The sequence below is a fragment of the Dermacentor albipictus genome, chromosome 7 (assembly GCF_038994185.2).
Source record: "Dermacentor albipictus isolate Rhodes 1998 colony chromosome 7, USDA_Dalb.pri_finalv2, whole genome shotgun sequence".
NCBI classification, from domain to species: Eukaryota; Metazoa; Arthropoda; class Arachnida; order Ixodida; family Ixodidae; genus Dermacentor; species Dermacentor albipictus.
Window position 1 is genome coordinate 52512993 of NC_091827.1, and position 26352 is coordinate 52539344.

At 43.4% G+C, this 26352-nt stretch overlaps 1 long non-coding RNA gene across 1 annotated transcript; it reads right to left on the reverse strand.

Moving 5' to 3' along the window:
* Positions 1-25829, reverse strand: LOC135897193 (uncharacterized). Its single transcript, XR_011507153.1, has 4 exons — positions 25731-25829; positions 18694-18780; positions 6266-6361; positions 1-119 (listed from the first exon to the last, which is right to left on the reverse strand). It is a non-coding gene; the product is annotated as an uncharacterized lncRNA (long non-coding RNA).
* Between the last annotated feature and the right edge of the window lie 523 nt (positions 25830-26352).

Consider the following 26352-nt stretch of genomic DNA (forward strand, 5'->3'; position numbering starts at 1 on the left):
AAGTTTATTACATAATTTAACGAAGTATTTCCATCGAATACCGTTGCTAATAGTCAGTGACCATTGGAGAGCCATAAATGAGTGGTCATTCTGGAATCTCTATGGCGGAGAGGGTGAAACTGGAAATAATCAAGATAACACTTGCTTTATATTTGCTGTACAAAAACTGCTGTAATTATAAACTTGTAAACTAATGAACTGAAAACGTAATGGCAGTACAAAAATTTTGCGGGATCTGCAAGCGGCCAGTCAAAAAAATACATACTAGTTCTCAGAGAAAGCAAGTGCTTAGGATTCCGCATTGATAGGCACCTCAGCTTAAATGGCCCAGCATTAAAGGGTCCACCTTAGGAGAAAGTCTCCCCATCTCGATAGCAATAAACGTTTTCTTTCTCTCTCTGTCTCTCACTCTCTCTCGGCACTAGGCGCTTCCTTCTTCAGAGGGCGAAAATATGCAGTTTGTCACGGATTCCAGGATCACCAGAGATGTTGCGCCTTTCTATGTATAAGCAAATATTTACTGTACAAATAGGATTCAACACTTTTCTAATTATTTAGCAGGTTCTTCTGGTGTAGGCATTTGGAGCACTTGCACTCCCTCCCTGCCTGCAGGTAATATACTTTGTATCCAGTAGTTTTGTTGACATTTCGGAAGACCGAGACTTTCAAGTAATATTCAGAGGAAAATAAAAACACGAAGCGCCCATAAAGATCTGTGAAGGAAACGGTTACTTCTCACATAAATAGCATGCGCGTTGTAATGTCAGTCGCAACGTACTTACAGGGAAGGAACGAGCGCCAAATTTTACAAAGACGAAGGAGGACACAGAAAGGGTGTTAACATATGGTTTATGCGCAATGAATGGAGCCGATCAAGAAGAAAAACTTCTTTCTCGTTATCAGATAGAATCACACTTAACAGAAGAATCAATGAAATGCACTCAAATAAGCTAATTAGTTAAACTGAAAATGAAATTTCGTTTTCTGAAAGAAGAGAGAAGTGGCACTCATACGCCTGTCACCAAACCGGCGAAAAAAGTACGCTTCTAGCTGTGCACGTACTTTTCGAACACCCTAGTAAACGCGCACAATGACTTGCACGGGTACTCCTTGCAACGTGCAAGCACGTGAGGAAGGGTCCTATTTTTTACGGCTTAACTATGTCTTCGCGGCGTATTAGTCACGAATATACTTGTATGTCGGATAATTTCTTGCCATAATATAGCGGAATTTTATGTGCAATGCTCACACCGCAGGGGACAAAAAGTGTGGCATGGTACTTCTAGTCGGTTGCCAATATTCGTTTAAACATTTACGCACAAACAGACAAGAATTTTCGTAATGGTCTGAAAACGCGATCGGCACGCCATATTTTTGGCTTGTTTGTTTGAGATTGGGGATGAATTTCAGTAGAGCTTAGATTAGTTGGTTACTCATGATTTTAAAATAATCGAGCGCAACCAGAACGAGAATCCTTGCAAGAAGAAATCACTTGACAATTGCTCAATAGGTTATACTAATTCTCTATTGAAAATTTATCATCTAGCGCAATATTTTCTGAGCTGATTCAACAATTATTGATAAGAATTGACCTGCACTCATAGTAAATCTAATTTGTCTTGCAGTGGAAGACAGAGAAGCGTACAAAAATAGTTGCATTCCATTAGTGCAGACGAGGATTATTGTAGCTTGCGAAGGAAGTGAACTGACACGCTCTGTATGCCTCGTAATGTCTCGAAATATATAGTTGTTGACATGTTTGCTTCTCCGAGAGAATATGTAACTGTTCACTCGTTTGCTTCTCCGTGGAAGGCGAGGAAACCTTTAGGTAGCGTTATATAACACCTCCACACAAGATAGATAGACCAATTACTATTTAGCCCTCGATAGACAAAAATAAATAACCTTTTACTAACAGATGACCGAGAGCGCCCACCTATTTACTCCAAATATAAACGTGACAAACAATATAGTTTTCCTGTAAAAACCACAGTGGACACTCACAAGTAACGTTTTGAAACGTTTTAATGAGTGCTCATTCTCAGGCCTCATTCACACAGCTGTCACACATTACAACGCGTCACCATCAGGGCACTACATTTTTTCAAGGGAGAGGCTGTCCGAGTCGTTTTTTCCTTGAAAACGGGTCGCCGGTGACATAGAGCGGCCTTCTACGTTTCCGTCTCCAGCACGGTGACAAAGCCCCGCCGCAGCAAAATGGACCAATCAGAAATAAAGAAGGCGTTGCTAAATACAGCTATTTTACATAGGTGACGCTCGCAACAGCAGCGGCTGCAACGGCTGCAACTTTGTTTACACCTGAATTCCACGTCTGACCCATTGATTACTCAGCTGTGTGTTTTGGTGGCGTTGAAATGTGGTGACATGGATAGCACCGAAGTAAATTTCAACGCCGAAATGTTTATCGAGCTTGTCAGGCCTCACAGGTTCCTGCATGATAACCGTGAATTATTCTGCTGTTGAAGTCACCACCGCTGTCGCCTATTCGTACACTGGCCCTTCGCACCTGCTGTATGTTTTTTTTTATAGCAGCTCTTACATTTTAGTTACACGAGCCTGTTAACCAAATTTAAGACGCACTTTAGTTACCGGACTGAACTGTGGTTACCGCGAACTACAGATGGACATGTGTTACATGGGAAAACCACTGCTCAGTTAGTGCCTCTCTGGAGCTGTTAATCAGGTCACGTGATACTCAGTACTGCGAATGAAAATGTAATTGTTTAACTGTTCTTCCCACTTATATTGACATAAATATTGCAATTTCTCCAGGAAATATCCGCCGTGTTACCGTCGGAACATTCTGAGCATACGAATTCAATTGCTTTGGCTGCATTTGGCAGTAGTAAGAGCCAGTCTGCCGATTCCTGGCCTAAGTCCATATTACATTGGTACGAAAGCCAAGACAATCCATGCCTGGATTGGAATGTTTAATTGAGCGTGTGCGCTGTTGATTAGCGATGATCCCTGTTATTTCTTCGTTTCTGGTGTGTTTTGCGGGACTAAGGGTGCCTATAACGTAAAGCTATTCCAAACTTTTCCAATTCTGTGATCAGCCCTCCTCGATTAGTCAAAAGCTTTGTTGAAATACGCCCACTTCGCCAATCTATCACGCGACGTCAAGAAAACCGCGATGGCTCCTCATCTGATATGACGCGTACACATTGATTATGCATGATTGGACCGAACAAAAATAAAATAGTTATTTCTGATTAGGCTCCTTTTCGGCATTAGCTCTCGGATATTGGTGCAAATTTTTCGGGCTGCACATACTTCACCTGCCTGTCATGGGACGTCGAAAAACCGTGAAAAATTACTGCGCTGAAGTTACGTTTACGCATGGAAGATGCATTTCTACGGCCAAGAAATTGATTTTGCCAATGATTTTTTTTAACAGCCGCAGGCTGCCCCGTTTCGAAAGGAATAAAAGATGGCTTCCACCGATCGCTAATGCTCTGGCTGCTCGCACATGCCGGAGATTATGGTTCTTTTGCGTACAATAAAACGTTTTGCGTGCCTGTGAAACGTTTTCGAGCACTTTCGGCACGTTTACGATGTCACTTTGCCAACTCTTCTTTGCTGTTTCAGCGGCATTCCTACCTTTCCGTTGTGTGCCACCGCGATCATACACCAGTCACCTCAAGCTAAGTAAGCGAAAGCGGACCAATCGTAGACACCGGTAGCACCCTCCGCTTCCGGTTATCGATTTTCAGTGCACTGGCTCGGACCTATCGAATCCCTCTCCACTTGAGCGTGCTCCTCGCCTCTTGTCAACCAATAAGATAAGACAATCCACTCACTGTAGGCAATGTTATTTGTTTTTAATGCAAGCAAAAGTGACCGTCTATAACGAGGAGAGCGTTTGGTTGGTCTCTCCAGACAACCCTGCGGGTCACCGCCCGATGCTTTCGTCGGTGGTTACGCAAATTTCCCGTCAAGAGATTGGAATAAAAACATATTGAATATTTTTACGTTATAAGGCCCTGTGTGCGCTATTGCTTTTTTTGCGTACTACCAGCTTTTATCAGGTGATCAGATCTGTGCAATGTAGTTTAGGAAGACTGCATCTTGCGACGGGGACGAAGCGCTCGGCGACTTCCTCATTTTTTTCGAGCAGCGCCGCACGTTAAGCAGCTGGAAGTAACCGCCGTGCTGGAAGACATTGAGGTACTCGAACAGAAAAGATGGAACGTGGAAAGGCCGTGTGATCGACTCATGGCCAAGGCTGTTCTCCTTGTTCTGGCATGTGCGGTCGCACCCGCGGGCGCAATCATGGTAGTAAGAAATGCTGCCTCAATTTCGCGAATCTGAGTTCAAGGAAAACGTCTGACTGAGTAGGTGTACGTTATGATATATTGCACGTGCGTCCAAACCCATAGCATGACAGGACACGAACCTGCGCAGAGCCACCTCTATAGAGAAGCGCGTGGCGACTGCGTTGTACAGGCTGGCTAACATCCGCTGAAGACAGAACCGTGAACAATATTTTTGGCGCTATTGGTCCGGCAGTGAATATAATATCTCGCGAGATCCACAGTGTTGTTGTGCGGCACCTAGAACACTAGTACGTGCGGTTTTGCAAGGCACAATGGCTGGCATAGCAGCCGCATCAATTCACAGCTGTTGCAGGCTTTCCTCGAGGAATTTGCTCCCTGGATGTTGACATATTGAAGTCTGCTCTCCGAAAGAGCACGCCACCGACAATTTCTTTATGCGGTTGTGCAGCACCAGCATGCTGCTTACACATGGTTCGAGAATTGAGAAGCTACCATAACATCATGGAACCTGTTTCGCAAAAGCTCCCTTGAAGCTTTTACGAGCATCGTTCGGCAAGAAAGGGCTGCTGTTGTCATGCGCAGCTTCCCAAAGAAAACCTAGCTATCTTTTTTTGACGAGATAATCCGGCGGTTTCGTCACGCTGACCCCAGCATGCCAAAAGAAAAAGAAGGCTCATTTACTGATCAAGACTGCGAAACAAGACCTGTTCGTCAGGTAAACCTTGTAAAATATTACTTGCCCATTAAGCCTTGTGTCTAAACCCTAAAGGAATGACTACAATGCTGAGGGACCTAAAATGCGATAAGCATGTCTATCATAGCATGTACCGTGAGTGGTTAGCTATAATTTTCTTGTTCTAAATAGCTGATTAGGGATCTTTGATATTGTCCTGTGATTTAGGAACATGTTCATCATGTTCCTTAACCAGACGTAAGTCACAAATGATCGGAACGTCAGCTTTACTGTTTGAATGAAAAGCAATAAGAAATATTTTGTGAAATGTGAACAGCAGTAATGTAGTGGGCATCGCAAATTGTTTGGCAGCTAAAAATCAGCTGCTTGTTTTTGACGGCATCAATGAGTCATCTGCAAACCATGCTATTAATTTATTAGCTTTTTCCTGGCTACTTCTCGTACTGCTATTTAGCGTAATTATCAGAGACCCCTGAAACAATGGCGAATATATCTGCCATTAGACGGTTATTATCCAGTTGGCTGGGATGGTTTAGTTTTGCGAAGTAATCAACCGATTCCTGAGGTGTACTATGCTTCAATTTTCTATATTTTATTATGATTACCATTATTAGCTGACCCCCACATTTTGTTGTTTCTATAGTGATTGTGGCCTCTTTACTCCTGTGGTCTTAATAACAAGAAGAAAGACACGAAAAGCTTCGGTACTGATGGGAATCGAACCTGGGTCTCCGATCCCCTCACCCCGATTCTGTATTCGTTTGCAGCGACTGCTTATTGCGCAACGAGGGATTATTTGCCAGTGTTTGTAACGTGCACCGGAGCACCGCAGCTGTGATAGTGGAGGTCACGTGTGGATGTCACGTGGCTGCGTGTCCAGAAGAAAGCGTGAGAGTAGCGCCCAGCTGCCGTAACCAAATCATCCGTGACGTGTTTGGGCTTCGGCTCTTACACGGCTATTACAGTCCTCTCTAGCGACCTTTAAACACGCTGTAACAAGATGAAGTCGTAGTTACATAAGTAAATACCAATAAACGAATATTTCACACATCCTCTCAGCAATGAATCTTAAACTACCAAATTACACGTGTGCCCCCACTTTATAAACGCGATAATAAACACTCCTGCCGAATCAGCTTTACCCGAATCACTTTTGCGCTTACATTGCACTATAAAAAATATACACACATTTTGTTCCCGGAAAATCGGTGAAATACACATAAGCCGTTGTCTTAATTCGTTTTTCTGTAGTACACTGGATGTCATTACTTACTACAATAGCAGGTTGACTTTATGCCAGTACACAAGATCGCTTCAGGTAAGGGGCACTCTTTTGAAAAAAGAGTTTCACATGATGTTGTACTCGGCGCTGAAACCCAGAAAAAAATTACATTCTCACATTGGTGCTAATGCTTCGCTGCTTTAGTGTGACTACGTTTGCATCGGCAGAAAAAAACAGGAAACTAGAAGTAATTCAAGAGCCACCTACGACATAATAAACCAAATATTTCCGCGTCAACATTGAGACGACAGTGCACCTGCCAACGAGGTATATGTGTTTACTGTCTGATTTTTTGCGAGTGTTAAGATGATTACCTCAATATCCAGAGATGATTTGCCTAAAATTCCTTTTTATACGAATTGGTGGTAACAGTTTCTAGCAAAAATAAACGCACGAACGAGAGGAGGCACAAAGGACACAGTGCTAATAAGCACTGATTCTCTATTTCGTTTGGTCAGAGTACACACACACACACACACACACACACATATATACACACCTATATATATATATATATATATATATATATATATATATATATATATATATATATATATATATATATATATATATATATATATATATATATATATATATATATATATATATATATATATATATATATATATATAGCGCCGTAAAATAAAAGACGGAAAGGGATTGTGATGTTACCACAGCAGCCCAGCTCGCCTACCAGCGTGACAAGTCACCGCTACCGTTAGAAGAACAGTATCTCCTTCTCTGACAATGACGTACGCAATCTTTGCTTTTGTTCATTTCAAACACCTCTACGATATCAGTTGATCAGAATATCTGGGCGTCACTCTAGTCTTTTTTAAAGAATTGTCTGCAGCTACAGCGCGTGTAGGGAACAGCAAGATGACCGGTTACTGCCTGTTTATGATCACTGTTGGAGTGTTCGAGTAAGCCATCATTGAAACATCTGCCACTTGGTGCGAAATATTCTTTCCCGCATGACAATGTAACGCAGTAAACTACACTTTCCATACATGGGTTAACAAACTGCTCGCGATTATGTGTATCGCAAGCATTGCGTTTCTGCTTAGGATTATTAAATTTCGCGCACAAGCTGGGAAGATTCTCTTGGTGGGAAACAACCTTCACTGCAGCTCCTACCGCGATATTGAAATTGTCGACGACTTTTTGTGGGCATGGCACCATGATCACACATTTACTTCTGCATGGCTACAAGGCGGCACCAGAACTATTAGTTGTGCTTTTTCTTAACATACTACTAGCCATCGCAATTAGCAGCTGCAAATTGTAGCCAGCAGCGCAGAGTCGCTAACCTGGTTATCGAAACTATTTTGCACAAGATGCTGGCAGGATTTAAGACATGCATTTTTAAAATATGCGTAATGATGCTGCTTTTAACCAATTTCGATCGAGCAGGTGCACATGAAAGAAGAAGCTTCTTTCCTCTTGTCTCATAACACCAACATGCATGAGTGCTTGAAACATGAAGGGTGAGGTAACCTAATGTGTCGGTCAAGATACACTTCATGTGTTAAGGTGAGTGGTTTTAGGCATTTACGGAAAACCCAGTGGATTGTCGATGTGGCAACAGCCGTGCAAGCCCTGTCGCGTTTTATTATCACCAAATAGTCATCCATTTACCTGAATGCTTTTGCAACCCCTGTTGTATCCAAGCGCGAGCACAAAACCCCGTCAACATGCCATACCAAGTAACCCAATAGTAGGCTTCGTTGAAATGCTGAGTTCGTACATCCGCGTCCACGTATTGACTTCCATGGCATACATATATAGTAATCTTTTATGCGAAGCATATTACGAGAGCTCAACCCAGCTCCTCAGGCGCGGCGGTGTCGCCATGAAACCACGTGACACCGTGACGTCACGACAGAGGAGAAGTGGCTTTGGCTCAACTCTTGCAAGACGGGCTGAGTGGGAATCGAACCAGGGTCTCCGGAGTGTGGGACGGAGACGCGACCGCTGAGTCACGAGTACGATGCTTCAAAGCGGTACAAAAGCGCCTCTAGTGAATGCGGTGTTGCCTTAGAAACGAGCTGTTTCTAAGGCGTGCGTCTCTTGCTCAGGCGCACATTTCGTTGCCGCGCCGAACGCTGCTTTGCTCGACGCTCACCGCGTCCAAGGCGGGGCGCGTAGTCACTGCCCTGTAGCCCATTGTCTTACACCCCTTGGCGGGTGGACGGGAACGCTGTCGCGTTCCACTCTTGAAGGCGAAGCAGTAATGCATGAGTTGTTTCTTCGTCTAGTCGAACCAAATATAGCCAAGCAACAGCAGTTCACCAGGCTAAACAGTGGTTCAACAACTAAAATAAAGGCTAGTATGCTTCGCATCCTGGGCTTAACCTTACCTAAGCCACAGCCATTTTTTATTTACGGAGCATAATATCTAACATATACATATATATATATATATATATATATATATATATATATATATATATATATATATATATATATATATATATATATATATATATATATATGTGCCTGTCTAAAATGAAAAAAATGCGGGGCGAAATGCGTGAAGTGTGCAGGTTGGTACATCTGACCAATTTTAAACAGATAACAAGCAAGATGGCGCCTTCTACAGTCAGTAAGAGCGAGTTTATCGCACAAAAATAGGCAAGGATGTTGTTTCATACATCATAATGGCGGTATGAAAGTTCGCAGATATTTTTGTAATATTTACTCTATTTCTATCCCAGTGTTTCGTGTTTTCAGCTAAGACACCTATTTTATGCTTTTACAGAGTATACTTTATAGTACAGTAACTTCATTCAGAGCGTAAACAGCAAGTGTGGCATCCTGTAAGACAGAAGCGTAAGTGTTTTTATATCTTGCTGCCCAAAATTTGTGGACGCAGACCACCGGGTTTACAAAGGAAAACAGGATGGTCTATAAGCGAACGCGAACACGGCAGTGTGTTTTGGGTGCACAAAATCTAAATGTAACTATTAACTTGACGAGTAGTGCCTTGCATAAAGTGTTATAGGTTGACATACAAATTTTTTTTGCTAAATGAGCCATAGTCGAATGGTTTATTGAGCAGCACTTTTGCATTGCAAGAGTTTTATCTCGCGTGGTCATCAGAAAAAAAAATATACTCCTGTTCTTCAGGAATGCGCTGTAAGCTGCTACAGACACTGCGCATGCTGTTCTGAAACAGTCATCCCGTTCTCACTGCTGTGCCAGACGTGGCCATCACATATCACATTTTCATCTCTTGAGTGCCGTATTCGCTAGAGTATGTTACCGCATCGTCGGGCTATATTATGCTTGAAGCAAACACTTTAGCGCAAAGTCGAATACACTTGAGTACAACTAACAGCATTAGCATTCACAAGCATTTATCCCAAATTAGATGATGAACTCAAGCAGTGCCACTTCTTCCTACGACTACCAAGCTTGCGGTGTTTAAAAAAAATCCCACCATCGGATTCAAGTTAGCTTCGCCTGAGGGCGCAGCATTGTCTAAAAATCTGCTCCCATTCTTGCGTTGATTGTTTCACAGTGTCCTACACCATTCTCACGCTTGCCCAATGAGAAACGCCATCCATCCGTCCCGTAAAACGATCGCTTTCGAGGCGGCGACAACAGCAGCTAGTAAATCCACCTTCGCGCTGGCTCTCGCTTCAACGCCAGCTACTCGGCGAGCACGCAGAGCACAACGAAACTGTCAGCACTCGCCGCACTGAGCCACCATCACAGATCTCTTTCCAGAGGCGGGTCGGCACGTCTGCTATCACCGCGAACTATGTGGCGAGAACACAGAGTACACGAGGCTGTCAGCAGTTAAGGTTTCATGACGCGGCCCTCGCGGTTACGCCAGACGCAGCCACCACCGGAGTGCGGTTGATCACAGTTCACAAGTGAACGACGCGGATCCGTCAGGCGCTATACACCGATAACGGCTTATCATTCTCGCAACGTCATCGGCGCAGATGGCGCCACCACCTGCAGTACTTTGCTCTCATCCTCAATTAACTGTGCGCCGCCGTTGGCACCAGTTCATGTCGCCGCTGCGCCATCGTTTGTACTCGTTGGATTGAGTTTTAAAACACTGATGATCACACCGGATTGCGTGGAGATTAGCAAGTGGAGCAATGCTTACGAGTTCTTAGACAACTACCAGAGCAGTTGCTGCGTAGTAGGTTTTCTCTTGATTAGAACTTATATGTCTGTGTTGGATTGTTACATATGCCAATAATGAGATTGGCACCCTCTTGCTCTTGTTGATCGCTGACCACTTACACTGCTGTCTGAATTGATCTCAAATTGTAGCTGATGGTGGACGTTTCCTTCTGTCGTGGCTGCGCGAATATTTAGCTTTCCATCAAAATGTGCTGGGCTATCTCCAGACGTTATTTTTTTCAGCAACGGACACATGTGTCATCCTGTTCCACGTATTTACTCTTGTATGTGCTGGTCCTAAAGCCGTCGAATCCGGTGTGAAAGACCTATGCACTGAATATTGTGCTATTGTACATCTCTGCCCTGATTACTTCTTTCTCCCTGATTACATTTCTTTCCTGGGTACAAGAAATTTATCTTACATCACATAGTCACAGGCTAGTCACATACAGCGAAAGCTGTAGGTGACTAGCCTTCCGTAATTTTTTGGCGTCTGGTAGTAGAAACAGACTTAGCGATTTCAAGCAAACCCATAGCTGCGGCGGAGATGCCAAGATACAGTACAGATTAGAACGCTCGCCGTGAACAATAGCTTGACACCAAGGTTATCACAGTATATAAACCGGACAGGTATGGGCGCTAAAAACAGCTGCGTTATCGATGGGGCGGACACGTAAAGTTGATACACCCGAAGAACAACATCCGTACGAGGAGCGCTGGAGGGAACAGCAACGGGGATGTAAACGGTGCCGGCGCGAAACGACCACCCGCGAACAACGTTCCCACGATGCCGAATACAAACTACAAACGACGTGGAGGAGCCCGAACGGCGAGAATAGATGTGAAATTGACTTTATACTCTGCGCTAACCCTGGCATCATACAATATGGGGACGAGCTCGGCAAGGTGCGCTGCAGTGACCATAGGTTGGTGAGAACTCGAATTAGCCTAGACTTGAGAAGGCAACGGAAGAAACAGTTACATAAGAAGCCAATCGATGAGTTAGCGGTAAGAGGGAAACTAGAGGCATTCCGGATCAAGCTACAGAACAGGTATTCGGCCTTAGCTCAGGAAGAGGACCTTAGTGTTGAAGATATGAACGACAATCTTATGGGCATCATTAAGGATCCTGCAATAGAAGTCGGCGATAACTCCATTAGACAGAATGCCTGTATGCTATCACAGGAGACGAAAGATCTGATCAAGATACGCCAATGTATGAAAGGCTCTAACCCTACAGTTAGAATAGAACTGGCGGAACACTCGAAGTTAATCAACAAGCGTAAGACAGCTGACACAAGGAAGTATAATATGGATAGAATTGAACACACTCCCAGAAACGGAGGAAGACTAAAAGCAGTGGAGGAACAGGAAAGAATTGGATGTATGCGTTAAGAGACAAAGCCGGCAATATCATTACTAATATGGATGAGATCGTTCAAGAGAATAGAGAATAGTCTAGAGGAATTTGAAATTCCACAAGTAAGGCCAGAAGAAGTAAAGTACGCCTTGAGAGATATGCAAATGGGGAAGGCAGCTGGGGAGGATCAGATAAGAGCAGATTTCTTGACGGATGGTGGGCAGATTGTTCTAGAAAAACTGGCCACCCTGTATACGCCATGCCTCATGACTTCGAGCGCACTGGAATCTTGGAAGAACGCTAACATAATCCTAATCCATAAGAAAGGAGACGCCAAAGACTTGAAAAATTATAGACCAATAAGCTTACTGTCTGTTGCCTACAAAGTATTTACGAAGGTAATTGCAAATAGAATCAGGAACACCTTAGAATTCAGTCAACCAAAGGACCAGGCAGGATTCCGTAAAGGCTGCTCAACAATAGACCATATTCACACTATCAATCAGGTGATAGAAAAATGGGCGGAATAAACAGCCCTTATACGTAGCTTTCATTGATTACGAGAAAGGGTTTGATTCAGTCGAAACCTCATCAGTCGTGGAGGCATTACGGATTTAAGATGTAGACAAGCCGTATTTAAAAATCCTGAAATATATATATAGTGGCTCCACAGCCACCGTAGTACTTCATAAGGAAAGCAACAAAACCCCAATAAAAAATGCGTCAGGCCCGGAGATACGATCTCTCCAATGCTATTCACAGCGTGTTTACAGAAAGTATTCAGAGACCTGGATTGGGAAGAACTGGGGATAAGAGTTAATGGAGAATACCTTAGTAACTTGCGATTCGCTGATGATATTGTCTTGCTTAGTAACTCAAGGGATCAACTGCAATGCATGCTCACTGACCTGGAGAGGCAAAGCAGAAGGGTGGGTCTAAAAATTAATCTCCAGAAAACAAATGCTTTACAACCTCGGGAAGAGAACAGCAGTTTACGATAGGTAGCGAGGCACTGGAAGTGTTAAGGGAATTGATCTACTCAGGACAGGTAGTGACCGCAGATCCGGATCATGAGACTGAAATAATCAGAAGAATAAGAATGGGCTGGGGTGCGTTTGGCAGGCATTCTCAGATCAGGTACAGCAGGTTGCCATTACCCCTCAAGAGAAAAGTGTATAACAGCTGTGTCTTACCAGTGCTCACGTACGGGGCAGAAACCTGGAGGCTTACGAAAACGGTTCTACTTAAGTTGAGGACGACGCAACGAGCTATGGAAAGAGGAATGATAGGCATAACGTTAAGGGATAACAAAAGAGCAGATTGGGTGAGGGAACAAACGCCAGATAATGACATCCTAGTTGAAATCAGGATAAAGAAAAGGGCATGGTGCAGGACTTGTAATGAGGAGGGAAGAAAACCAATGTTCATTAAGGGTTACAGACTGGATTCCAAGGGAAGGAAAGCGTAGGAGAGGGCGGCAGAAAGTTATCTGGGTGGATGAGATTAAGAATAAAATTCAAACCGCGCTAGACGACAGGACCAGAAAGTGGAGGAGACAAACACGGCCCTCCTCCTCTTTCTGGTCCTGTCGTCGTGCGCTGCTTGAATTTTATTTTTACCATGGAACACCAACTCGCCCAATGCGACTGCCAGAAGTTTTCAGGGACAACACGGTCACAATTTGTACATAAGCGGCGAAGTTGGAGAAGTATGGGAGAGGCCTTTGCCCTGTAGTGGGCGTAACCAGGCTGATAATGACGATAATTTACCATATAACGCTTTCTAGCACTGGTGCTACTGGTGGGCTCGGTAGCTGCGCTACAGTGCAGTCTACTAATCCACTGCTTTTCATGTTGCAGGTGTTTGCTCTCACCGTCCGCCTACTTCTAACCGTTCCACCGTCTGCCTCCCGTGGATCTGTGCCTTCCGTGAGCCTGCCCTACCACAATCAACACATCTCGGATCAACCCGCAACGTCATGAGTGCTCAATCTGCCATCACTGCCATCAGTCTACCGCATCTTGGATCATCAGTGGACAACCCCATCGCCAGGAACATCATCCGCTGCTGCTAAGAAACCCGCGCGCTCATCGCCACCGCTCTGCGGGCCCGGTAGCTGCACGACAGTGCAGTCTACTAATCCGCTGCTTTTCACGATGCAGGTTGGTAATAAATTTTCTCTGTTCGCTGAAAAAAGTAGTAACCTTTTCCTGATGCACCTACCGAGCACTCAGTGCTGTGCCTGTGTTGTTGCCGAATGTTCGCATGTCTTTTGTATTCTCTTGCTATTGTCTGGTGACGTAGAAACTAACCCAGGCCCCGACCGTTTCGACACCGTACTTGCTGAGCTCCAGAAATTAACTGCCGGGCAAACCGCGTTGTTGTCTGATTTACAAGACATTAAACAACAGCTGAAAACTACTGACACAACATTAGTCGACCTAAACAAACGCATGGACGCTTTGGAATCCAACTACACTGCCCTTGCTGCTCTCCACTCTGAAATAGGCACCCTGAAAACTTTAGCAACCGAACTTACCTGCAAGGTCGACAAACTGGAAGCACGAGTGGACGACCCAGAAAATCGCTCCCGTCGTAACAATCTCATTTTTTACAATGTTCCGGACACTGACCCCGCTGAAACCTTTGCAGACTCAGAACAAACTGTCATTCGCAATTGCTCTCAACAACTAGGCCATCGACCCTCATTTAATAGAGCGTGCTCACCGTCTCGGGCATCACTCACCTAATCGTACCGGGCCTATCTTGACGAAGACTTTGCCACTTCTGTCCGTAACACTCGCAAAATTCTTGTAGCCTATGCCAGATCGGTATCCGATAAGTGCTCCCTGCGCTTCAAAACTTTGCACATTGGTTCGAAACGCTACACATTCGATGAAGCTTCACAAACAATAAAAGAAGTGAAATAGCAATCATCTCACCGTCAATCGGCAGGCCATTCTAAGCATGTTAAACAACAAGCACTTTCATTGTCAGCTATTTTTTCTAACGTGCGCAGCTTCATTTCAAAACGCGACATTATTTCAAATATCGTCTCATCTTCCGCCAGCAACCTACTAATCTTGACGGAAACGTGGCTAAACAGCCACATCTGTGACAGTGAAGTCCTTGCCGACTTGCCTAATTTCCTTGTCTTCTGCAAGGATCACCCAGATAGGAGGGGAGGGGGGGGTACTGATTGCAACCAGTCAGGAACTATCATATACGACCATTAATATTTCATCAGACACAGAAATGTTATGGGTCTTATGTCACGCTTCTCCTCAGTCCGTTTTGATTGGCGTTTGCTACAGGCCTCCTAACAGTCCGGATTTCCTGACAAAACTGAATAATGCAATAAATGAAATTAAAACGAAGCATCCAAACACCTGTACTCTTTTATATGGAGACTTCAATTTCCGGAGTATTGATTGGCATAATCTAACTACCACATGTAACCGAGGTGTAACGAATTTCTTGATGTTGAATCTTGTTGATGATGATCTTGATGAATCTTGTTCAAAGTATATCGAAGCCAACCCGTGTAACTGAGGACAGCGCTAATACTCTCAACCAAATATTAACGGATAATCCGGAATACGTTCATTCCATCACGCATCGACCAGGCGTCAGCGATCACCACGTTATACAAGCCGACTTCAAGCCATTTTCACGGACAACTAGTAAACGTACCATCCGGCTTTATGATAAAGGAAACTATACTGCCATAAATAATGAACTTCCCACATTCTTACTCCGTTTTCAGTCTGACTTTAATCAAAGAACTATCCACGATAACTGGTACTTGTTTAGGACAAAGATTGAAGGTTTGGTTGACAGGTTTATTCCGAGCATAATTATGAGAACTAACCCCCTAAACCCTTGGTTCACAAACACACTCAAACGCCTTGAAAACAAAAAGAAGCGTCTTTTTCGTTCAGCCAAGTTGCGGCCTAGTCAGAACGCTTGTGACAAGTATTATGCAGCTGAAAAAATTTACCTACAAAATGTGCGAGAAGCCAAGCACTCTTTCTTTCATTATGACCTGCCAAATATGTTGTCTACTAACCCCCGTAGGTTCTGGCAAGTCATTAATCCCCAGAATACACGCACAATTTCCCTCACCGATGTATCAGGTGAAACTATCTGTGAATCCGAATGCGCCAACATATTTAACGCAGCTTTTTCATCCGCGTTTACTAATGAAACCGATCCGGTTGTTTCTCCAAACCCCCGCAATTATTCAGGAGACAATGCATTCACTTGTATTTTCTTCAGAAGGGATTTTTTCCCTAATAAAAAACTTAAAGCTTTCATCCTCTGCTGGCATTGACAACATCAACGCTAAGATCCTGCAGAACACCAAAGATACATGTTCATCTCTGTTGTGCATGTTATTCACTCAGTCACTCCTCACAGGCCAACTGCCCAAAGAATGGAAACATGGGAAGGTCGTTCCAGTCCACAAATCAGGTAACAAGAACTCGCCTCTAAATTACCGTCCAATTTCTATTACTAGTATTCCCTGCAAAATCATGGAACACGTCATCTATACTCACATCATGGCATTTCTCGACTCGAATAACTTTTTCAATCCTGCCCAGCACGGATTTCGCCGTGGTTACTCCTGCGAGACTCAGCTTGCCTCTTTCTTACATGATCTGCACTTTAACCTTGATTGTAATCTTCAGTCTGACGTAATATTTTTAGATTTTGCTAAAGCCTTTGACAAAGTGCCCCATAAACGCCTTCTTATCAAGCTTTCCCGCTTAAATTTTCACCCTAATATACTGAAGTGGATTGAAGAATTCTTGACTAATCGTTCACAATTCGTCACCATTATTTAATATGAATTCTAATTCAGTCTCTGTAACATCAGGCGTCCCACAAGGGTCCGTGCTCGGCCCGCTACTTTTCCTAATATACATAAATGATTTACCATTAAACGTAACATCTAGCATACGTATGTTCGCGGATGACTGTGTGATATATCGTGCTATTACTTCCACCGCTGACCAATGTTCTCTTCAAAGTGATCTTAATGCAGTCCAAGACTGGTGTAACGAGTGGCTAATGGAACTTAACCCGTGTAAGTGTAAATATTGGTCCATTCACCGTCGCCGTAATTGTCTCCTATTTCCTTACGTAATATCTGAAATTCCGGTAGAACTAATTCATTCGTACAAGTATTTAGGAGTAACACTTTCGAGCGATCTTTCCTGGAATCCTCATATTACTAACCTAATATCATCCGCGAACAGGATGTTAGGATTTCTAAAACGCCATCTACATCATGCTCCTCAACATGTAAAATTGTTAGCCTACAAATCATTTGTCAGGTCAAAACTAGAATTTGCATCGCCTATTTGGAATCCTCATCAGGCATACCTAATTAATGATCTTGAATCCGTACAAAATCACGCCGCTCGTTTCATCCATTCGTCATATTCTATTGACATCAGCGTTTCCTCCTTAAAAACTGCATCCGCATTATCCCCGTTATCGCTCCGTCGTCGCATTGCCAGCCTATCTTTATTTCACAAATTCTTTCATAGCCCTATGCGCATCGCACCTTATATCCTTCCTCCTACACGCATATCTCACCGCACCAGCCATCAGCTACAGGTTGCCCGTCCACGCTCACGCACTGTCACGTTTTCAAATTCTTTTTTCTTCCCACTACTGCAGACTGGAACGGCCTTCCTAACGACGTTGCTGTCAATATGTGACCATCCAAGTTCATCGAAAATGTAGAAAAACTTCCTATTACTGTGACTATGTATTTTTATTCTTGCCACCCCTTATGTAACGCTCCATTTATTGGAGCCTTTAGGGTATTAAAATGAAAATAAATGAAATAATAACGTAGCCAAAACAGCTCAATAACAAGAAACGGGTGGTGGCGCCTCTTTGAAGTTCTCGCGCCTAGTTGCTGTGACGTGATTGATTTTGACAGCATCGTTTAGGGCCTTGCTAATTCTTTAGCGGTAAACATAGTCAGCACTGCGTTACAAAAGAGTCTAACATTGAACACGAGAACTTTGGGAAACGTTTGTCGAGACAGTGCGAAGTACGAAAAATACGAAATACGAAAAACGAATTCTTAAAAATAAGTGACGTCACAGTAATTTACCGGGTTTGAGGATTCGACGCGCAATTCAGAAAGTGAAACGTTGACTTTCATTTAGCATCTAACATTAAACCCGTTATTTCGAAATAAAAGAAAACAGCGATTTCAAATAACGCATTATCCCTCTGAACTGATTTAGTGTATTGCTTTATTGTCTCTTCGAGGAATATTTTTCCTAAACTGTAATTTTCTCACACTCCTATTACGCGTAATATTTCCATTCTCCTTGTAAAATTTCACTTTTCTAGAGTGTACTGCTCATTGAGGGCATTGGACAAAGCTTGCGCTAGATACGTAAAATAACTTTGCAAAGCTGTTGAACGTGTGTAAGTGTTTCTGCAAAGACTTTATTTACCCTACACACATCTAGCCTTGGGCGCTCGTTACCCGTAACGTAGCAACGGTTCTATGCAATAAAAAAAATTGCGGCTGCGTTTGCGTCCAGAAGACCCGCGGCAAATTTTTGTAAGTTTCATGTAACATCTCTAAGCGGATAAAAAGCATGGCTTAGCGTTTTTATATAGCCACTTCTTAAGCAATATTAAGAAGTTTCAGGCGCATAGCCCCAAACATAGCCCACAGTTAAACTATAAACTTCATCAATCACCTTGCTCTGCCAGGAAGCCGTCAAACACGCATATAAAATTTTCCAGCACTTTCAGCCCTACTAACGGCTACGCTGAAAGACACCACTGCACCATGCCTAATGAACGATGAAGTTCGACAAATCAATGCAAACTACACTTTTTGTTAAATTTAGTTCTTGCATAGCGCTCTTGCTCTTACCACAACCACAGGAGCAGTGTGTGTGGCTTTGGAAACAGCAAACCATATATCCTCGTAAGCAATGCATAGGTTGGCACTCGTTGGCAACTGAAACACCAAGTTGAATTTATAAGTCACTTATTCTCACAGAAAGCTATATTTTGTGCAGATTTCATAATTGAACAAGGAAAAACAAATTTTTTCTCGAGATTTCATGAACTAAGATATACGTAATTTTTTTTATACTGACTAAAATTTTCGAAGTGTTGGAAATCAGTACTGCAAGACTTTCGAAATGTTTGTAGTAATATAAGGCTCTCTTCTCTTTTAGGCCGGTGTTTACAAACTTCTCTCCTGTAACCAAAACAATATTTGTAATTCGTTATTAACGCCAAATTAGTTTCATTCTAAGAGCAGACTAGCTCACCAATGGGTAGAAAAATGCGTTGCTATAACTAAGGGAGCTTTCATCGTGCCACACGAAGAAATTACGGTCGCCTCCTCACTGGAGAGGAGATGGGGAGGCAGAGTAGATATTGTAGCTAACTGCATTTGCACCGCTTGTTTCCGACCATCCGAGAGGGCCCCTCATGGATTTATTTCTCGTGGCAATATGTCCTCCATTGTTTTTTTAAATGTTTGTTTTAAGAGTAAATGTTTGTTTTAAGAGTAAAAAGGAAGAAGAAGTGTATCTGTTCGGTCGCTGTTTTTATGTGGTGCTCTGAGTTTTCTGGTTTTTTGGATAGTTACGGTTACCTTTGACGACGATTGAAGATCGGGTGAAGTTCGGGTGAAGATTCGACGAGCCAGGCGCCTTACAGGTACGACATTTCTTTTTTGAAGACCTGTCTATTACCCCGCCGCTACGGTGGTCGGAAGCCGAGAACATCGTCACGAGCCTTATGCTCGTCCAAACCTAACAAGCCATATGAATGACGCTACGGGCCGTATTGAAAAGCCTGGAGCCTTGCAAGCGTCACAAAACTTCATAAAGCCGGCACGTTTGGTTCTCCCCAACTCAGAATCAACTTCAGCGAACTCAGGAATGATGGCTGATGGTGAAGCCGAGACCAAGAAACCTCGCCTAGAAGACGGCAAGGACGATGATAGAACATCGACTTATGAGCTAAGTGATGATGAAGATATGGGTGAAGATGCGCCATTTACTGTGGTCACGTATAAGAAAAAGCGAGCCGAAGGCATTCCGGTTGTCTTTCGCCCAACAAATGAAGGTACTACTTTTTGGCAAGTAAATCCAAACCGAGTGTCTGCCGAAATAGTTTCTGCTGCCAAAGAGAAAGTACAGTCTTTCAGGACGACCAGAGATGGAAGTTTCAGTGTTAGCGTTGCTTCCTTAGCATCGGCGAAACGCCTTTTGATGCTCTCAAGTGTAGGTGGCCTGGAAGTCAAGCCATTCATCCCAGAGTCGTACACGCGAAACGTTGGGAAAATAAAACATGTGCCTCTGCAGTACACAGACGATCAACTCCTAGAATTCTTGAAAGACGCAGGAGTTATATCGGCACGCAGACAGATAAGGTATTCCCGCCAAGAAGATGGAGCAGTGAAGTCATATCCACTTCACACGGTAATCTTGACTTTCAGAGACGACCGCCCTATTCCTGGAAGAATTTACTTGGGTTTCACCAGCCACCCTGTCGAGGAATACCTAGGACCCGCACTTCGCTGCTATAATTGCCAGAGATTCGGGCACATGGCGAAAACCTGCCGTAGCACACGTAGATGCAAAATATGCTCAGAAGACCATGACCACAAGCAGTGCAAGTCACTTCTTCAACCTAAATGTGCGAACTGTGCGGGGAACCATGCCGCCTCCTTCTCAGGCTGCCCACAGAACAAAGCAGCGGCGCAAATGCGTAGACATGAACTAATTCATGGAAGACAACCGCGACGCAATGAACCCGCACCAAACCTCGAGATTGTTCATCCAGTGCCAGATCACCCACCTCAGCGGGCACCGGAACCACCACAGCCAAGAGCACCAACAAGATATCCCTCCTCTAGAGAACAACCAACAGTGCAATCAAGCGACCAATCAAGAGGATCACAGTCAAGAGCCCAGTCCTATGCATCAGTACTACGGAAACCCAGAGGACAACAGGCAGAAAGTAATACACAAGAAAGCTCCTGTACTCCCACACATTTCTCTCAGCGACCTTACGCATCCACTGCAGAAGTGACACCAGCTAATAGCGAACATACTACAGCATCGGTGACACAACTGATTTTGCCAATGCTTTTCGCAGCTCTTAAGGCAATCCTATCTGCTTTGCCGGAAGCAAACAACCTACCAGAAGTAAAAGCCTTGTTGCCTCTAGAAGCACTGTTGTGTCAACAATCCGGGCCGAAACTGCGGCAGGCACTACATGAATAACCGCTACAAAAATGTCTCCATATTTCAGTGGAATGCCAACAGTCTTCGAAGAAAGTGCGCTGACTTTCGTAAACTGCTTGTGCAATACAACTTCCCAATACTTTGCATTCAAGAGGCGGGAACCACTGACGACTTTCGCCTCTCGAATTATGTGATATATAAGACTTCTCGTCAAGGTGCTGTTAGCAGAGTGCTCCTGTGCGTCAGAAAGGACCTACCATCTTATCAAATTCAGTCCAGTGATTCAGACTTCCCGGAATTCATCGCATGTAAAGTATCCTTTGGCAAGCTCTGTATAACAGTGATTAATCTATATCTACAACCTTCAAACCGGATTTCAGTAGAAGCGCTAGTGGATATATTCAAAATAGCTCATTCTAATGTATTTATATGTGGCGACTTCAACGCACACAACATCATCTGGGGCAGTGATCACTGTGATGCACGGGGTAATGTTATTGAATGCGCCATAGATAAATGCAACTTGACTGTTTTAAACGATGGGTCGCCAACATTCCTTCGTGAATATAATTACTCAAGCTGCATAGATGTTACCCTGTGTTCACATGATCTAGTGAATGGTGTGGGATGGACAACAGATATGGAAACGCGCGGAAGTGATCATTTTCCCATTCTTTTTAACCACCCTAGCATGCGCTATGATATCAGGCGTTACAGCAGACTAACCAACTGGCAAGCTTTTCGATACCGCCTAACGGATCAAATTAACCAACATGCAACAGTGGAAAAATTTACAGAATTTTTGCAGGATAATATGAACATATGCACAAAGAAGGTCCCAATACCAAAAGACTATGCTGCAGTTGACGGAGAATATGAACACCTAAGAGCCATCCGACGCCGATCCGAAAGAGCTTACCGACGGAGCGGAAGTTTAGAAGCATACAGAAACGCTCAGAAAATACACAATGTAATGCGCAGACGAATGGAAAGCTTAGGCAAACGGCGCTGGCGCGATTTCTGCGGCACGCTGTCTCCTCACACGGCTGTCCCACGAATTTTTCTAGTAATTCGTTCTTTAAGCGGACCTGTAACACAAAGCTTCCCATTTCGTGCTCTCGCTGTAGCCAGGGACACGTGTGAAATATTAGTTGCAGATGAATTTTGTGAGCTAATTTCCAGATCTGCCTTTTCATCACAATGTGCAGAATTTGATATTTCAGTAGAGTTGGCTAAGCGAAAAATTACTGCTTGCTACTGGGCCCAACATCCTCAGTTAGATCACACTTTCACATTAAACGAGCTCCAATGTGCAATTGCATCATGTCGCCAAAAGTCCGCTGCTGGGCCGGACGGCATTACGTACAATATGCTAAGAAACCTCGGACCGACAGGTACAAATGCGCTCTTAGACATCTATAATAACTTATGGATAGAGGAAACTGTACCTGACTCTTGGAAAGTCGCTCGAATCATACCAATTTTAAAACCTGGTAAGACGCCCTTGTGCCTTGAATCCTTCCGCGCCGTTAGTTTGACAAGTTGTTTATGCAAAGTAATGGAGAAAATGATTGACGCGCGACTTCAATGGTGGTGTAATGAAACGAAGGTGTTGTCCAACTACTTAGTAGGTTTTAGAAAACATAGATGCACAATGGATGCAATATTAGATATAGTAACCTGTGTGGAGCACGAGCGTGCACGTGGAAACATGACGATAGCAGTATTCCTAGACATCAAGAGGGCATTTGACACCGTTAGTCACGTTCATGTTCTGCTAAGCATGTTGGAACTTGGTCTGTCTGGCCGGTCCTTGCGGTGGATTTCTGAATTTTTATCAGGTCGCAAAATATTTGTTCAGACGGGTGAAGGAAAGAGTTCTGAACATATTGTCAAATAGGGAGTACCACAGGGAAGCGTACTCAGCCCCTTCCTTTTTAACTGCGTCAGGGCTGATTTAACGCGAAGACTGCCATCACAGTTAAAGTTTTCACTGTATGCAGATGATGTGTGTATTTGGACATCTGGGTCTAAAGCTCAACTACTCCAGATGGCATTGCAAGACGGCATAAATATCATCAACCAATTTTTGAGAGAAAGAGGAATGGTACTATCACATGCAAAGACTGCTGTATTGCCCTTCACTCGGAAGGTGTTAAAAAATTTCACTCTTAATCTGGAAGGACACCCTCTAACGATTGTCACACAGCATCGATTTCTTGGCATAATACTTGATAGGCAGCTATCCTGGGCACCCCACTTAAAAAAACTCGAAAACGAGGTCAATGCCATAGTGACTGTACTTCGCAGACTTGCAGGCACATCATGGGGCGGATCAGTATCGTCCATGCTGACTGTTTACAATGCATTAATACGACAAAAAATTGCATATTCCGCGCCCATCTTACACGGACTTTCCCACACGTCAGAAGAGAGACTTCAAAGACTTTTAGCTAGAGGACTACGCCTGTGTCTAGGAGTTCCACGAGCGACTTCGAGTTCTCTTGTAATAGCTGAGGCTCGCCAATCACCATTTCCAGTTATGCGAACTACAGAAACATGCCGGCATTATTTCCGCCTTCAAACCCAGCATAAAAACCACCCATTGGCTTTAGACATAATGAATCGAGATAGAAGTTATGTTCATATAGAAATTCAAGAAAATCTTCACATATTGCCAGAAAATGAATTTTGGAACTCAGACATCGAATATCCTCCATGGCTGCCTGCAGTTCCAAAAATTGAATTATCAGTAGAAGGGATATTCAGCAAAAGAGACATGTTCATTCAAGCTGCTCAACAACTAGCACTATACCAGATATATATGCGGTATTCAGGATACACACACGTCTATACAGACGGCTCCAGTACAGCAACCTCTTCAACTTCATCATTCATTATACCGCACCTCAACAAACAAGAATCATTTAAGTTATCTCGTGCGACTTCGTCCACAACGGCTGAACTGTTCGCAATCCTATGTGCGGTAAAATTTATATTGTCAGTAGCAGAAGCGCAAAAATGGGTAACTTTCAGCGATTCACAGGGGGCACTAACATCACTCTGCAGCACAAAGGGGAAAACATTCAGCGACAGTGTAATATATGAAACACTTAAATACCTCACAAAGGCAAGCGAAGCAAAACATGCAATAGCATTCCAGTGGATACCAGGGCATTGCAACATTCCTGGCAACACAGCAGCTGTTGAAGCAGCACGACAAGCGCACCTGAAAGATGATACGGCTCCGCTCCCAATATCAAAGAATGAATTACGCTGCATTATAAGGACAACGTCTTTCAACATGTCTAGAAACACTTGGTTTGACCAGAATTCTAAGAGCTCTGACTTATATCATATTGATCCATTTATTGAATTCAAATTTTCATTGTCATTAGATAGAACTATGGAAACGCTTATTCATCGATTAAGGCTAGGCACTGCCTACACAAAACATTTCTTACACAGAATTGGCCGAGCGGAAACCCCCGAATGTGATTGCGGATTTGTAGATGAAGATATATATCACCTCCTTCTAGATTGCCCACATCACGACACACCAAGATGCCGACTTAAATCAGCGCTAAGTAAATTAGACCGCAGACCTTTCAGTTTAAGGAAACTTTTGGGCCCTTGGCCAACAACGGCCTTGCAGAAGAGCGCTTTAAAAGCACTAAAGACTTTCTTTGAAGACAGCGGCATCGCTGGACGCTATTAGTGCTTTCATTGCTCTGTTCATTTCAATGTGACTCTATATATCCATCTGTTTGGGAATTTTGTTATGTTGACTGCTTTGTTGTGACTGTGAATGATTGTTTACACGATGTATATACCACCCGCTGACTAGACAATGTGCTATTAGGCAACAGTATCGTTTGTACTTTTGATACTTTCGACTACATAAGTGTGGAGACATTTGCCATGTATACTGTATGTACCCGCTGATCCGCTGACTAGAAAATGTGTTATTAGGCGACAGTATCGTTTCTACTTTTGAGACTTTCGACTACATAGGTGTGGAGACATTTGCCATAGTCTTCCTGTGGAAACGTTGCTTTATAATTCCTGGTGCTTGTGTGAAATGATTATTTGATATGTAACCGTGAACCCTGAATGATGTATGACGGAACCACCCAAGAGATAAGGAGTAGCCGGCGCCTTAAATTGCGCGCCAACATCTCCTTATATCATATCAATAAAAAAAAAACGCCAAAAATTTCCCACAATGGCCATGCTCACTGCTTTCACTGGAGCCTAATGAAGCGCGCTGCAGAGTAACCTATTTCAGATTTGGTCACAATGGTCACTACTGCGTGAGCTATTATATGTGGCCGACATTCGTTATTCCTTATCACGATCAGGGACAGACATTTCAATCCTTAAGCTGGGAAATAACATGCGTCAAAACTTTCTCAGAAACCATCAGCCTTAGTGAGCGCCCCATAAATTACTACATAACGTAAGCTTGACGTGTGCTGCATGTCCCACTCAGAACAGGGTTTACACGCAGCAGCTCAGCGGGAACGCTGGTGTTTGCATGCACGGTGCTTTCAGTTTCACATCGTCAACGGAGGTATACACACTTTAAAAATTTCCACTCTCGGCAACTATGAATTGCAGCACCTGATATTTGATAATATGTAATTTGAACGAAAACGAACAAAACAAATAGACAATCACAAAGAAATAAATGTATACATACATTTTGAAAACGGTGATCCGTATACGCAATAAAGCGAGGCAAACAGGATACCGGCGCAAGGAATGTGAATTCCTCTCATATCAACCTGTGAAATGCTTCTATAACTAAAATGAACTGAGCTTTCATTTAAAAGCAATTTTTAATATGTCATGGATTGAATTCGCTACATTACGATTGTGCATACTTATGCAAACGAAAGCTCTTGGGCACACGTGTAGTTATACTACTACATATTTACCCTCCCCACCATATTCGGTCATTACTAATGCAAATGTCCGCATACCAGATAACTCTTCGACATACGTATTTTCGGGAAGTCACTTAGCCGAATATGTCGGACAATTTTTATTCAAGGCTTAAAGCTGAAAGCTTAGTTAAACGATCCGAACGCAAAACTAGATTATTCAGACGTTAGCCTTTTTCTGGGAAGAAGAGCATGCTTGCAGAAACCTGCCAAATACCTGATATATCTAGAACGCCTCATCACGTGGTTCTGGTATTGAGAGGAATGTGACTGCACTTTTCGTTTATGTCAATAAAGCAGTCTGAAATACTAGATAACCTGAAAAATGGTAAAAACAATGTATTAAATAAATAACGAATATTTAGGTAGAGCTAAAGC